At 39.2% G+C, this 13,830-nt stretch overlaps 1 protein-coding gene across 5 annotated transcripts in view; it reads left to right on the plus strand.

The window, feature by feature from the left end:
• LOC134213685 (stress-activated protein kinase JNK) overlaps positions 1-13,830 on the plus strand; it is a 276,561-nt gene that overhangs the window by 137,658 nt on the left and 125,073 nt on the right. For all 5 annotated transcript variants that reach the window (XM_062692961.1, XM_062692957.1, XM_062692959.1 and 2 more), the window contains one exon: positions 4,660-4,707. The gene's annotated coding sequence lies outside the window, so the exon portion shown is untranslated. The remainder of the gene's footprint in view (positions 1-4,659; positions 4,708-13,830) is intronic.

Raw genomic sequence — 13,830 nt, forward strand, 5'->3', positions numbered from 1 at the left:
ATTTCCAACGGAAATTCATTCGAATTTCCAACAGAAATTTATTCGAATATCCAACGGTAATTTATTCGAATATCCAACGGAAATTTATTCGAATATCCAACGGAAATTCATTCGAACTTACAACGGAAATTCATCCAAATTTCTAAAGGAAGTACACCCGAATTTCCATCAGAAATTCATTCGAATTTTCAACGGAAATTCATCCGAATTTCCAACAGAAATTCATTCGAACTTACAACGGAAATTCATTCGAATTTTCAACTAAAATTAATTCGAATTCCAAAGGTAAGTCATTCGAAATACCAACGGAATTTCATTCGGATTTACAACGGAATTTCATTCGAATTTCGAACGGAGATTCATTCGAATTTCCAACGGAAATTCATCCAAATTTCTAACAGAAGTTCATTCGAATTTCCAGCAGAAATTCAAATGAATTTCTGCTGGAAATTCGAATGAATTTCTGCTATAAATTCGAATGAATTTCGGCTGGAAAATCGATAGAACTTCCGTTAGAAATTTTGATGAATTTCCGTTCGAAATTCAAATGAATTTCCGTTCGAAATTCGAATGAAATTCCGTTGGAAATTCGAATGAATTTCCGTTGGTATTTCGAATGACTTACCTTTGGAATTCGAATGAATTGTCGTTGGAAATTCGAATGAAATTCCGTTGGAAATTCGAATGAATTTCCGTTGGAAATTCGAATGAATTTCCGTTGGAAATTTGAATGAATTTCCTTTGGAAATTTGAATGAATTTCCGTTGGAAATTCGAATGAATTTCATTTGAAAATTCGAATGAATTTCCGGTCGAAATTCGAACGAATTTACGTTGGAAATTCGAATGAATTTACGTTGGAAATTCGAATGAATTTACGTTGGAAATTCGAATGAATTTCCGTTGGAAATTCGAATGAATTTCCGTTGGAAATTCGAATGAATTTCCGTTGGAAATTCGAATGAATTTCCGTTGGAAATTCGAATGAATTTCCTTTGGAAATTCGAATAAATTTCCGTTGGAAATTCGAATGCATTTCCGTTGGGAATTTGAATGAATTTCCGTTTGAAATTCAAATGAATTTCCGTTGGAAATTCGAATGAATTTCCGTTTGAAATTCAAATGAATTTCCGTTGGAAACTCGAATGAATTTCCGTTGGAAATTCGAATGAATTTCGAGTTGGAAATTCGAATGAATTTCCATTGGAAATTCAAATGAATTTCCGTTGGAAATTCGAATGAATTTCCGTTGGAAATTCGAATGAATTTCCGTTGGAAATTCGAATGAATTTCCGTTGGAAATTCGAATGAATTTCCGTTGGAAATTCGAATGAATTTCTATTGGAAATTCGAATGAATTTCCGTTGGAAATTCGAATGAATTTCCCTTGGAAATTCGAATGAATTTCCGTTGGAAATTCGAATGAATTAACGTTGGAAATTCGAACGAATTTCCGTTGGAAATTCGAACGAATTTCCGTTGGAAATTCGAACGAATTTCCGTTGGAAATTCGAATGAATTTCCGTTGGAAATTCGAATGAATTTCCGTTGGAAATTCGAATGAATTTCCGTTGGAAATTCGAATGAATTTCCGTTGGAAATTCGAATGAATTTCCGTTGGAAATTCGAATGAATTTCCGTTGGAAACTCGAATGAATTTCCGTTGGAAAGTCGAATGAATTTCCGTTGGAAATTCGAATGAATTTCCGTTGGAAATTCGAATTAATTTCCGTTGGAAATTCGAATTAATTTCCGTTGGAAATTCGAATGAATTTCCGTTGGAAATTCGAATGAATTTCCGTTGGAAATTCGAATGAATTTCCATTGGAAATTCGAATGAATTTCCATTGGAAATTCGAATGAATTTCCATTTGAAATTCGAATGAATTTCTGTTGGAAATTCGAATGAATTTCCGTAGGAAAATCGAATGAATTTCCGTAGGAAAATCGAAAGATTTTCCGTTGGAAATTTGAATGAATTTCCATTGGAGATTCGAATGAATTTCCGTTGGAAATTCGAATGATTTGCCGTTGGAAATTCGAATGAATTTCCGTTGGAATTTCAAATGAATTTCCGTTGGAGATTCGAATGAATTTCCGTTCCATTCGAATTTTCAACGGAAATTCATTCGAATTTTCAACGGAATTACAATGAATTCCAATTTCCAACGGAAATTCATTCGAATTTTCAACGGAAATTCATCCAAATAAAAAACGGAAATTCATCCGAATTTCAAACGGAAATACCCGTCAATACCCGTTGGAAATTCGGATGAATTTCCTTTGGAAATTTGGATGATTTTCCGTTGAAAATTCGGATGAATTTCCGTTGGAAATTCGGATGAATTTCCGTTGGAAATTCGGGTGAATTTCCGTTGGAAATTCAGATGAATTTCCGTTGGAAATTCAGATGAATTTCCGTTGGAAATTCGGATGAATTTCCGTTGGAAATTCGGATGAATTTCCGTTGGAAATTCGGATGAATTTCCGTTGGAAATTCGGATGAATTTCCGTTGGAAATTCGGATGAATTTCCGTTGGAAATTCGGATGAATTTCCGTTGGAAATTCGGATGAATTTCCGTTGGAAATTCGGATGAATTTCCGTTGGAAATTCGGATGAATTTCCGTTGGAAATTCGGATGAATTTCCGTTGGAAATTCGGATGAATTTCCGTTGGAAATTTGGATGAATTTCCGTTGGAAATTCGGTTGAATTTCCGTTGGAAATTCGGTTGAATTTCCGTTGGAAATTCGGATGAATTTCCGTTGGAAATTCGGATGAATTTCCGTTGGAAATTCGGATGAATTTCCGTTGGAAATTCGGATGAATTTCCGTTGGAAATTCGGATGAATTTCCGTTGGAAATCAGGATGAATTTCCGTTGGAAATTCAGATGAATTTCCGTTGGAAATCTGATGAATTTCCGTTGGAATTCGGATGAATTTCCGTTGGAAATTCGGATGAATTTCCGTTGGAAATTCGGATGAATTTCCGTTGAAATTCGGATGAATTTCCGTTGGAAATTCGGATGAATTTCCGTTGAAATAGGATGAATTTCCGTTGAAATTCGGATGAATTTCCGTTGGAAATTCGGATGAATTTCCGTTGGAAATCGGATGAATTTCCGTTGAAATTCGGATGAATTTCCGTTGGAATTCGGATGAATTTCCGTTGGAAATTCGGATGAATTTCCGTTGGAAATCGGATGAATTTCCGTTGGAATTCGGATGAATTTCCGTTGGAAATTCGGATGAATTTCCGTTGGAAATTCGGATGAATTTCCGTTGGAAATTCGGATGAATTTCCGTTGGAAATTCGGATGAATTTCCGTTGGAAATTCGGATGAATTTCTGTTGGAAATTCGGATGAATTTCCGTTGGAAATTCGGATGAATTTCCTTTGGAAATTCGGATGAATTTCCGTTGGAAATTCGGATGAATTTCCGTTGGAAATTCGGATGAATTTCCGTTGGAAATTCGGTTGAATTTCCGTTGGAAAATCGGATTAATTTCCGTTGGAAATTCGGATGAATTTCCGTTGGAAATTCGAATGAATTTCCGTTGGAAATTCGAATGAATTTCCGTTGGAAATTCGAATGAATTTCCGTTGGAAATTCGAATGAATTTCCGTTGGAAATTCGAATGAGTTTCCGTTGAAAATTCGATGAATTTCCGTTGGAAATTCGATAAATTTCCGTTGGAAATTCGGATAAATTTCCGTTTGAAATTCGAATTAATTTCCTTTGGGAATTCGAAGTAATTTCCTTTGGAAATTCGAATTTACTTCCGTTGGAAATTTGAATGAATTTCCGTTGAAAATTCGGATGAACTTCAGTTGTATATTTGGATGAATTTCCGATGAATTCATTCGAATTTCCAGCGAAAATTCATTCATTTTTGTATAGATTTATATAAAATTGTTAAAGGATGTAGATAAATTTTAAGTTATAATAATAATAATAAGTTTTATAGATGTAGATAAATTTGTTGTTATAGATAAAATTGTTTAGATCTTCATATTGCGAAAGAATCGTTTTGAAATCACTTTATAGTGTTTAAGCGTGACCAAGGTTATCAAAATGAATAGTACGAACCTCAATTAATCTGTCCTGCGAATTTGGAAACAAAAATTCCATTAATCTCCCCAGGGCAATGTATCTTATATGAAAACGTCATTTTCAGGCAGAAAACAATTTATCGCCAAAAAAGAAAAACGGATCGAAACACGCCGGAACCATGATTGGCTATTTTTTTCCCGGCGTAGGAAAGGTCACCTCGTAAATATTTCCAAGAAACACGCGATCCTCGATAGGCCGTGGCTTCGTGTCTCGCGGACTTCAATATTATCAAAAGGAAATAAACTTTTCCTGGAATTAACCTACTAAGATAACAAGTTCCAGGGAGGAAGACAAGTTTTGTTGGAGTCATGTGGGAACAATTGATGATGTCAATCACTCGGAAAAGTTTGACGACGATGACTATGGTACAAGCCTCAACTTATCACCGAGCGTTAAATTTCACTTCAAGTCTTTTTTGTTTGCCAAGTTTGCTTAGGACCATTTCACTTTCAGTATCCTGCTCATTCATTCGCGCTGTCACACTTCGTCCGCACAACTTGATACTAATTGAGTTTAACGTTTTGTTTTCTGTTTCTTTTCCAGACTGTCATCTCCAAGCGGTTTTCGGAATTAAGTGTTGAATAATTCAAGGTAAGTTGATAAACGAACCAAGAAAAGCTAATTTGTATTTTGAACTCAATAACAATTCGGTGTAAACACCTACAATCTGCCTTTCCCAACCGTAAAAGTTCTAAATAATTCGTTGAATGTCAAGAAAAACAAACTCACCGGAATGGTTCCATGAATTCCATTCAATTTTATGCATGACATTTCGGGGCGAACTGAAACCCACCGAAGGACATATCATCATATTTGATGGGAAACGGCCAGCCATGTCAGAAATCACAAACCGAAAGTTCAGGCTCCACGCCTTCACTGCCAGCAGTTTCTAAGCAGCCTTGTCCTAATTAGATTTGCTGTGCCTCTTCTCGAGCGAATCAGCCAGTGTTAACCTTTGCACCTTGATTCCATTTCTGGCGTAGGTTGGATGATCTGGGGCGAACTGAAGCAGCTGTTCCATCCGCAAAGCCAACCCACTCATGCCGTGTTGTCTGCACTTGAAACATAATATTTTATTAGTCATGAAAATATCGACCTTTTCACCTCGCCACAGTTGCTCTCGTCAAACCACACACTCACACGGGGGACCGCAAACGTTGCTTCCGGTTAACCCACCAAGTCCTGGCGGGCGTACGGTTCGGTGCCACTACCTGTCCAATGTCAAAATCGAGTTTGATTTCGATTTCGATAAACATTTCGAAGTCGCGGCATTGGTTTCCAGGGTGTGGTATTGCTGTCCGTTGGCATGAGAGATACTACTGGTGGCACATCGAGGGGTCCCTTCGGCGGCAAACCGCTACATTTCATTACCGTCGTGCTGGAAGGATGGTAAATAACCGGTAACCAATAGCCATACTGTTGAGAATAAAAATGGCTGCACGGAGCATTTTGCAAATGATTTCATTTTTACGCTTTAAATATTGCTCTTAGAACGAGTTACAAAAACATTCATTTTAGCGTGTAGATACACAAATCTTGGCGAGTGGTAGACGGCGAACGGCGGAGTTTGTGACACTAAATCGACTATCGCAACATCTGGGCATAGCGCAGATACTTTTCCCTAATTAATGACGAGAAAACAATTAAATATTTATCTTGAACTTCCGAGACCGATCCTATCATACCCAATCTAGTGCACAGTGGATGGGATATAAACGAAGCATAAACCATTTATCATAAATATTTCATTAGACTTCACGCCATCAGTTGGTTGAGAAGATCCTGGCATGAGTCAACTAACGGAGAGAAAAAAAATGATATCCCAACTCACAAACACCTGCAGACCACTAATAAATTCTTCCAAGCTTTAATCGATAAGAAGTTGTCGCCGTCAGTTACCATTAGGGCTGTGTCACAAAAAAGTGCACAAGGTGTTCAAAATATTCTCCCTATTTATTAAGCGAAAATGCGATTTGGCTTCTTTGGAGAAACAGAAAAGGGTGGGACTCGAAACTTTTAGCCAAAAGAAACCAGAACAAATAGGATACGTCCATGTGTGAGGAAGTACATCGTCGAGGTGGGGACCGAATTTATGTGCACCGTTTCCCTTGGGTGAAATTTCCACGCCTTATTGCAACATGCTTGCGCAAGGGATTCGTGTGTTTTGCGATGTTTCTTACTGTGCTTACTTCCAAACCCCTGTGCTTCAAGACAGCTGTTGTAGAACGTGAGCTGGATATAAGCTAGATCGTACCTGGCGTGTGCCTGGAGGTACGTAAGTTATTTGAACATTGCTTTTCTTTTGTGCATCAAAAGCGAATTCTAAGAGGCATATTATCAGCGTTAATCAGCACTGCTTGATTTAAATATTTATGTTTATCTCGACAACAACTTTGGCATTGGTCCGACTTCGAAAAATTATGATATTTTAAGGCCATCGATGTACAAGGGTGAAATGAAATTCATATTGATGATAATGATGATGATGATAATGGTGGTCCCGCCACATTAAACCCATGAGATATAGAATAGCATAATTTGGAACCTGAAATAAGGTCATTTATCTAATAAAAATTACAACGAAATATTGGTATGGCGAAACACAAGCAACAAAGCAACTACAATAAAAATCAATACCCTGCCATCCAAAGCTACATTAACATACAACATAGTATAGGAGTAAAGCACTGATAGCTACCGAACCGAATTTCCTGAATTCTGAATGCAATCACCATACACGGGTTTCACTTTTACCCATGATGGAAAGCATCGAACGGCATTCCTACGAAGGCATGAACATCCAGGAATATCCTGTGCTCAACATGTGCTAGTTATGTGTAGTTTGAGCTGGAGTTGTGCTTCACTACACGTGGCATGCCTCCGGGAAATGTGGACCCACCGAGCGGAACAGCATGGTTCGAAGGTTTTGTACATCCACACACCCCAACAACGATGAGAAGGGTCCACGTGTATGCATGATCCCCGCCCGATGGCAATCGTTCGGGGAGGAATTTCGGTCTACAACAAAACAACCATCCGCAAATTCAATAAGCTATTGCTCGGGATGGACAACTGGCAGTTTGTTCGCTCGTGGTCATCCCTGTCTGTTTGTGGAGTATTCCACGGTATTCACGTCGTCGGTTGTTTGAGCTTTCCGGGCGAGTTTCCTACGCGGTAACATCCGAGACGGACCCGACGAGATGGACGTAAAAAAATCAATAGCATCCGGTGGATCAGGCTCTGCCTATTCAATGGCAAAGCTTACATTTGCTGATGGAATAGGACTGCGTTTAGGCGAGGCCAAATGGATAATACATGAACGTATTTACATATATTCTAGCAAGTAGTGGCAATTACACCACATGTGAGATTTCCCAAATGCTATGGTCCTTTCGACATATATGGCGTGTCCGGTTTCGGCGAAATAAATAGCAACTATTTTTGGCTGTTCTCCGTGCATGGCAATTACTTTACTCAGAAAAGCTTTATGTTTGCCTCAATAAAATTTTATGCAAACTGTTTTCTGAGAAAATGCCGAAATCTCACCGTAAAGTGACGTATGTGCCAAATCACCACATACATGTTTTTTATTTTTCAGTTAAAGAGCTCGACGAGTACCTCTCGTTAACACCGTTTTTGGAAAATGACATATAGGTACGTCACTTTTTTCAAATTACGGCTGTTTAGTACTATTCCATTTAAGTCGAGTTTAACACGAGACACCGAAGATGACCTTTCGGTTGAGGTTGGAATAGGTATCTGTGAAGGTTACAACGTGGTGGGATTAAATGGATTAGTACTACCGACTAGCATCAAAGTGGTCGGACTTGGAAATCCAGCAGAGCTTGTGTTGGAACTGTTTTTGGCCTGTCCATCAGGCACGATCTGGCAAATTCAAGTATAGTTGCCGATTTTTTGAGGTCAGCATCATTCTCTGCTGCATAAGAACCTCAACGTAAGTCCTATCGTAAGATCGAATATTCCTGCACAGAATCCACCACCATGTACAGCACAGTCCTATTGGAAATGGTTACGCTTTCCATTGTGGACTATCATGGCCGAAAAACTTCAGCATCCCCCTCGACAGTTCCCATCGAAACAGCGGCGTGGAACGATATACTCAATGTGGACCTTCCGCTAGCAGTGTCCTTCATATCACATATCGCAAAGATATTTCATCCGTTAATTTTCGTTGGTCCCGTAATAACCACAACGACAATATTTACACAGCACTTATGGAGACTCAAGAACAAAGATAACTCTCCCTATGAGCGAACCGTGTCTCCTACAATCCAATCTGCCTCCAAAAGTTCCTCTAGGAGGGACGTTCCAGTCTGTTAAAATGAATTATCCGTGGCATACTGCCCAGATCAAGAGTTGTCGTCCAATAACCAAACCCAAAATTCGCTCTCATTAAAGTTTTTGATGTCTTTTAATATGATATAGAGAAGGCGGGTCCCGTAGCGAAGTAACCTACACGTTCGCTTTATAAGCCAATGGTCATGGGTTCGATTGCCAACCAACTCTTCGTCAGTCGGCAGAAGCGCAGTCCGTACGGTGGTGTTTTGGGGAACGCGCCTCACCGATACAGATGTCTGATGACGGCTGACAAAACTCTCGCTTAACTTTTCAAAAGGACCTAAGTAACATTTTTTTTCATGAATTAATTTGAATAGCGCAATCAACAGAACAACATGAAAGCTTTTGATTGCAGTACTCAGATTAATTCATGAAAAAAATGTTACTTAGGACCTTTTGAAAAGTTAAGCGAGAACTGTTCTTCTCTGAGACACTCCTCCAGCCTACTTCGATTAATGGTAACCGAACAAAGCTACGATCATTGGATTCACCACATGGACAAATGAAAACAATGGACACACAATGATAAGGACTGGCAACGACAACGATGACGAATTATGGACATCTAAAAATAGATTTTGTGTGGATTCTGTAGAGCAGAGTACCACAGTAGATCACGGCACAGTATCGGTTAAGAACACAGAGTGCCTACCAAATAAATATACGAATGAAAAAAAAATGATATAGATCTTCCCAAGTCTCGTAACACCCCTACACGACCATTCGCGTTCTCCATAATGGACTACTGAAAGCCGGTTTATGTCAAGCCACCGATACAGAATCGAGTTTCAACCAACCAGCTGTCCAAATTGAGTTGATCACGGATCTAACCAGACCAGGCAGGTTTTTTATCAGCACTCGGCCAGTTCGTCGCTAATGATTTTTTTTTTCATTAAACATTGTTTATATCATCTTTGGAAAAGAGCTTGTATTAGCTGATACCAAGACACGCTGGGATAGCATGCTTTCCATGCTCAAGCAGTTCTAAGAGTTGGAGGGGCCCAAATTAAACTTCAGTGATGATGATCTTTTGTCAATACGTGAAATAATTCAAGCACTCGAACTTGTTCAAGCTGCTGTGGAACTGCCGTGAGTTCTTTACTCTATATGAAGGCGACGTGGTGCTCCGAAGTATGTTGGAGCAATTATCAAATTAAGAGAAATTGCCGCCAACTTCTTTGATGTTGTCAAAAAATGAATCCAAGAGACATTCAGAACACGCTGTTTTTTTTTTTGCGTTTTACCCTATCTGTCGATCAGAAACTATTTTGGCATTTACTTTGATCAAGCAAGCGGACGAGATCTTGCAGCGGCTTATCATTTCTAATGCGATCGTTGCGATGCTGAGATAACAAACACCTGACGATAGGTACGAAGAAGATGACTCTATGGATGATTTTTCTGGTTTATCGGTTAAAAAACAACTCATGAGGAGACTGCAGCATAGCAAAACAATTGCGTAACCGGTGCCAACTATGCAGGAGAAATTAACTCAATAATACCTCATTCTGTTATTGATGCCATGCTCTGTTATGAACTAACCTTGCATGAAAGGTAATATACAAAAAAAAAATAATACCAAAAATTAATATGGTCGAATCTTAGAACACTCCCACGCAAACCAACACCATTAACCCATAGGTGAAGACTTCGGCTACCTGTTCATGATGTTAGTTTGCGTGGAAGTGCTCTCAGATTCGACAAATCATTAATCAACGTATGAATCTTTGTTTACAACAGCAGATAAGTCGTTTTAAAAATTTAGTATTGAATACTTATTTGGTATAGAATACTTCTCAGATTGCTTCTCATGTAATCGCAACAGTCACTAAACACGACAGAGTCAATGAAAATCTTACCCACCACCGTATGTACTTGTCATGATAAACACTCTCCATGCACTCAGTTACTCCAGTTGCCTCTTACTAATACAATCGAACTAGACCTGTGCGCCGGTCATATCATCGGCGGCGGCGGCGTGGTGGCCACTTTTGCCCCGGCGGCGGCGGCGGCGGCGGCGGCGTGAACCGGCGTGGATGAAAAGATAAATGGTTGAAAAAATCAATTTTACCGCGGATTTTTGGATTAACGTGAATCAAAACACGGTAGGAATCGCCCGTATAAAAACCGACTTCAGTGGATTAAAATTGCAATATTCTGCGTTTGCCGATCATCAAACAGCACATTCAAAATAGTCAATGGCCAGCGATACTAATCAATACCTGATTTCAAAATGTTATTTGAATTACCACTATTTTGTTACTCTTTGATTTTGATTAATCAAATTTTAACAACAAATCCTGCTTCACTTTTTCGTGAACCCTAAGTGTTAAGAATTAGATTTCGGTGTCATAGAACAAATTGGTAATAACTTTTGACGTAAACTACGTCTAAGGGGAAGAATCGGATACAGGGTGACAAATGAAAACGGGAAACCATACGAAGAAGTTTTTAAAACTCTTCCCAAAAATTCTAGAAGCAATTTAAATTAACACGGTAAGCAGTACGGGGTTGGACTTTTCTTCTACTGTATGATAAATACAATATTACTATTAAAAATTTTATTTTGTGATATTACACTCAATACACAGTATAAGAAAAGTCCAACCCCGTACAAACATGTTTATATTAAGAAACGGCTTGGGAAAAATGTTGAGCATTTTTTTTTTTTTCAAACTGAACACTAATAAGGCCGTTCATGGGCGTAGCCAGGATTTCGATTAGGGGGGGCCAAATTTTTTAGGTCTTCTGAATCGTAGTTTTATAAAAACACATGAATATTAGTGCTTGGTACTTTTTCCTTCTATGCTCCAAACACTTTGAAACCAAATTCACAACCAGCAGTAAAGGCTGAATCTCAACAGCGCGTTGAAGTCAGCGTTTTGTACTAAAACGTAATGCCAATAAACGTGACGCATTCACGCCCGGATTCTTCAGGAATGCCTCCGGCAATTTCTTCGGCAATGTCTTCAGGAATTCCACCATCAATTTCGCCGGGAATTGACCGAAAATTCCACCATTATTTACTTTTATAAGTTATGCAGGGAATTCTTCAGATAATTCTTTCGTGCTGTTTCTCATAAAAAAATCTGAAAAATTGTACCGTGGAATTCCTAAGCATATTCCATGGAAATTCCGCAGAATTGCCAATAAACATTCCTGAGAATTTCGCGAAAAATCTTCGAACTTCCTGTGAAAATTCCATATTTTTTTCCGTGAAAGTTTCGAATAATTTCTTGTGAAAATTTCAAAGAATTTCTCCAGGAATTCCACCGAAAATTTAAACAGAAATTATACCGAAAATAAAATCAGGAATGGAATTTTTGGAGGAGTTCCTAGATTAATTCCCAAAGAAATCCAGAAAGAATTCCGGTGGAAACTTCAAGATTTCCACTGGACATCCTGCAGGAGTTTCTTCGAAAATTACTCCGGGAGTTCCTTGGGGAATTCTTCCATGAGTTCAACCGGCAGATCCTCCAAGAATTTCTCAAGGATTTCCTCCGAGAATTATTCCGGTAGTTCTATCGGCAGTTCCTACGGGGGCTCTCTGAAAATTCTTCCGGGATTTTGTCCAGAATTTCCTCCGGGAATTATACAGAAATTCCTCCAGAAGCTCCTCCGAGAATTTCTCTGGGAGCTCTTCAAGGAATTCTCCGGGAGGTCCTCTGATGATGATAATGGTCCGGGTACATACCCCTACAAAGGTTCCAGCTAGATGAGATTTGTCTATAAGATGAATTCTCTAAGATTTTTTCCGAGAAGTCTTCTGGTAGATTCACTGGCAGTTCCTCCGGAGGTTCATTTAAAAATTCTCCCCGGAGTTTCTTTAGAAATTCCTCCGGGTGTTCCACCAGTAGCTCTTCCAGGAGATCATTCAAGCTTTTTTCAGGAATTCATTTGAGCTTTCTTCAGAAAATTAGCTGGAAATTCCTCCAAAAGTTCTTCCGATAGTTTTTCTGGGAGTTCCTCCGGGAGGTCCTCTAGGAATTCTTCTAGGAGTTTCTCCTGAAATTCCTCCGGGAGTTCTTACGGGAGCTCCTCCGGCAGTTCCTACGTAAATTCCTCCGGGAGATCCACCAGCAGTTTTTATGAGCATTTCTCCGGGAGTTTCACCGGCAGTTCCTTTGAGAAGGAACTCCCGGAGTGATTTCCGGAGGAACTCCCAGAGGAATTTCTGTACGAATTCCCGGAGAAAGTATTAGAGGAATTTTCGGAAGAATTGCCAGAGGAACTTCTAGATGAATTTATTGAAGAACTACAGGATGAATTTCCGGAGGAAATCCTGGAGGAACTCTCGTAAGAACTTCAGTATGAATTCCAGGACAAACTCCTGGAAGAATTCTTAAAGGACCTCCCGGAGGAGCTCCCAGAGAAATTTTCCGAGGAACTTCTGAAGGAATTTGTAGATAAACTCCCAAAGAAAGCCTTAATGAACTCCTGAAAGAAAGTCTGAATGAATTTCCGGAGTGGAACTACTAGTGGAACTCCCGGAGAAATTTTCAGAGGAACACCCGGTGGAATACCCGGAGTAGAATTTCTAGAGGAACTTCCGAAATCCCATTTCCCTCGAAATTCCTGCCAAATATCCTCAAAGAATCCCCTGTGAAGTTCCTGGAGAGATTACTAGAGGAACTTTTGGAAAAACTCCTGGGGGAGTTCCCGGAGGAACTGCCACAAGCACTTCCAGAGGAATTCTCGCAAGGTAGTACTGAAATAATTATTGGAGAAGTTCATGAAGGAATTTCTGGAGAAATATCAGAAGGAATTCCCGAAAAAAATACCAGGAGGAATTAATGCAGAAATTACCAGATGAAATCCAGAAAGTATTCCCAGATGAATTGCTGTTCTTTGTTTGTTCTGAAGAAATTCCTGGAAGAACTCATGGAAAAACTCCTGGAGGAACTCTAACATTCCTGGAGGAACTCTAACATTAATTTCCGAATGAAATTCTGGAGTAAACTCCGAGTGAAGTTCGGAAAGAACTCTAGGACAATTTCGCGGAAAAAATCCCGGAGAAATTCCTGAAGGAAGAGAAGAATTTCCGGGGAAATACTTGGACGAATACTTGGCGAAATTCCCAAAGAAATTTCTAGATGAATTCTTGAAGGATATTCTGAAACAATGCGGAAAGAATTCCAAAATGTAATTCTAAATGATTTCGCTATTGAATTTATAGAGGTATTCCCGGAAAAAAGTCCTGAAAGTTATCCCGGAGGAATTTAAGGAAGAGTTCTTGGAGGAATGCCCGGAGCAGTTTCTAATAGATTAGCAGATGAAATTATGGAGCGAAATCGGAGGATTTCCAGCATAAATTACTGTAGAAACATCTAGTGGAATTGTGGGAGGAAATTCCGT

This window comes from Armigeres subalbatus, chromosome 2 (assembly GCF_024139115.2).
Source record: "Armigeres subalbatus isolate Guangzhou_Male chromosome 2, GZ_Asu_2, whole genome shotgun sequence".
NCBI lineage: Eukaryota > Metazoa > Arthropoda > Insecta > Diptera > Culicidae > Armigeres > Armigeres subalbatus.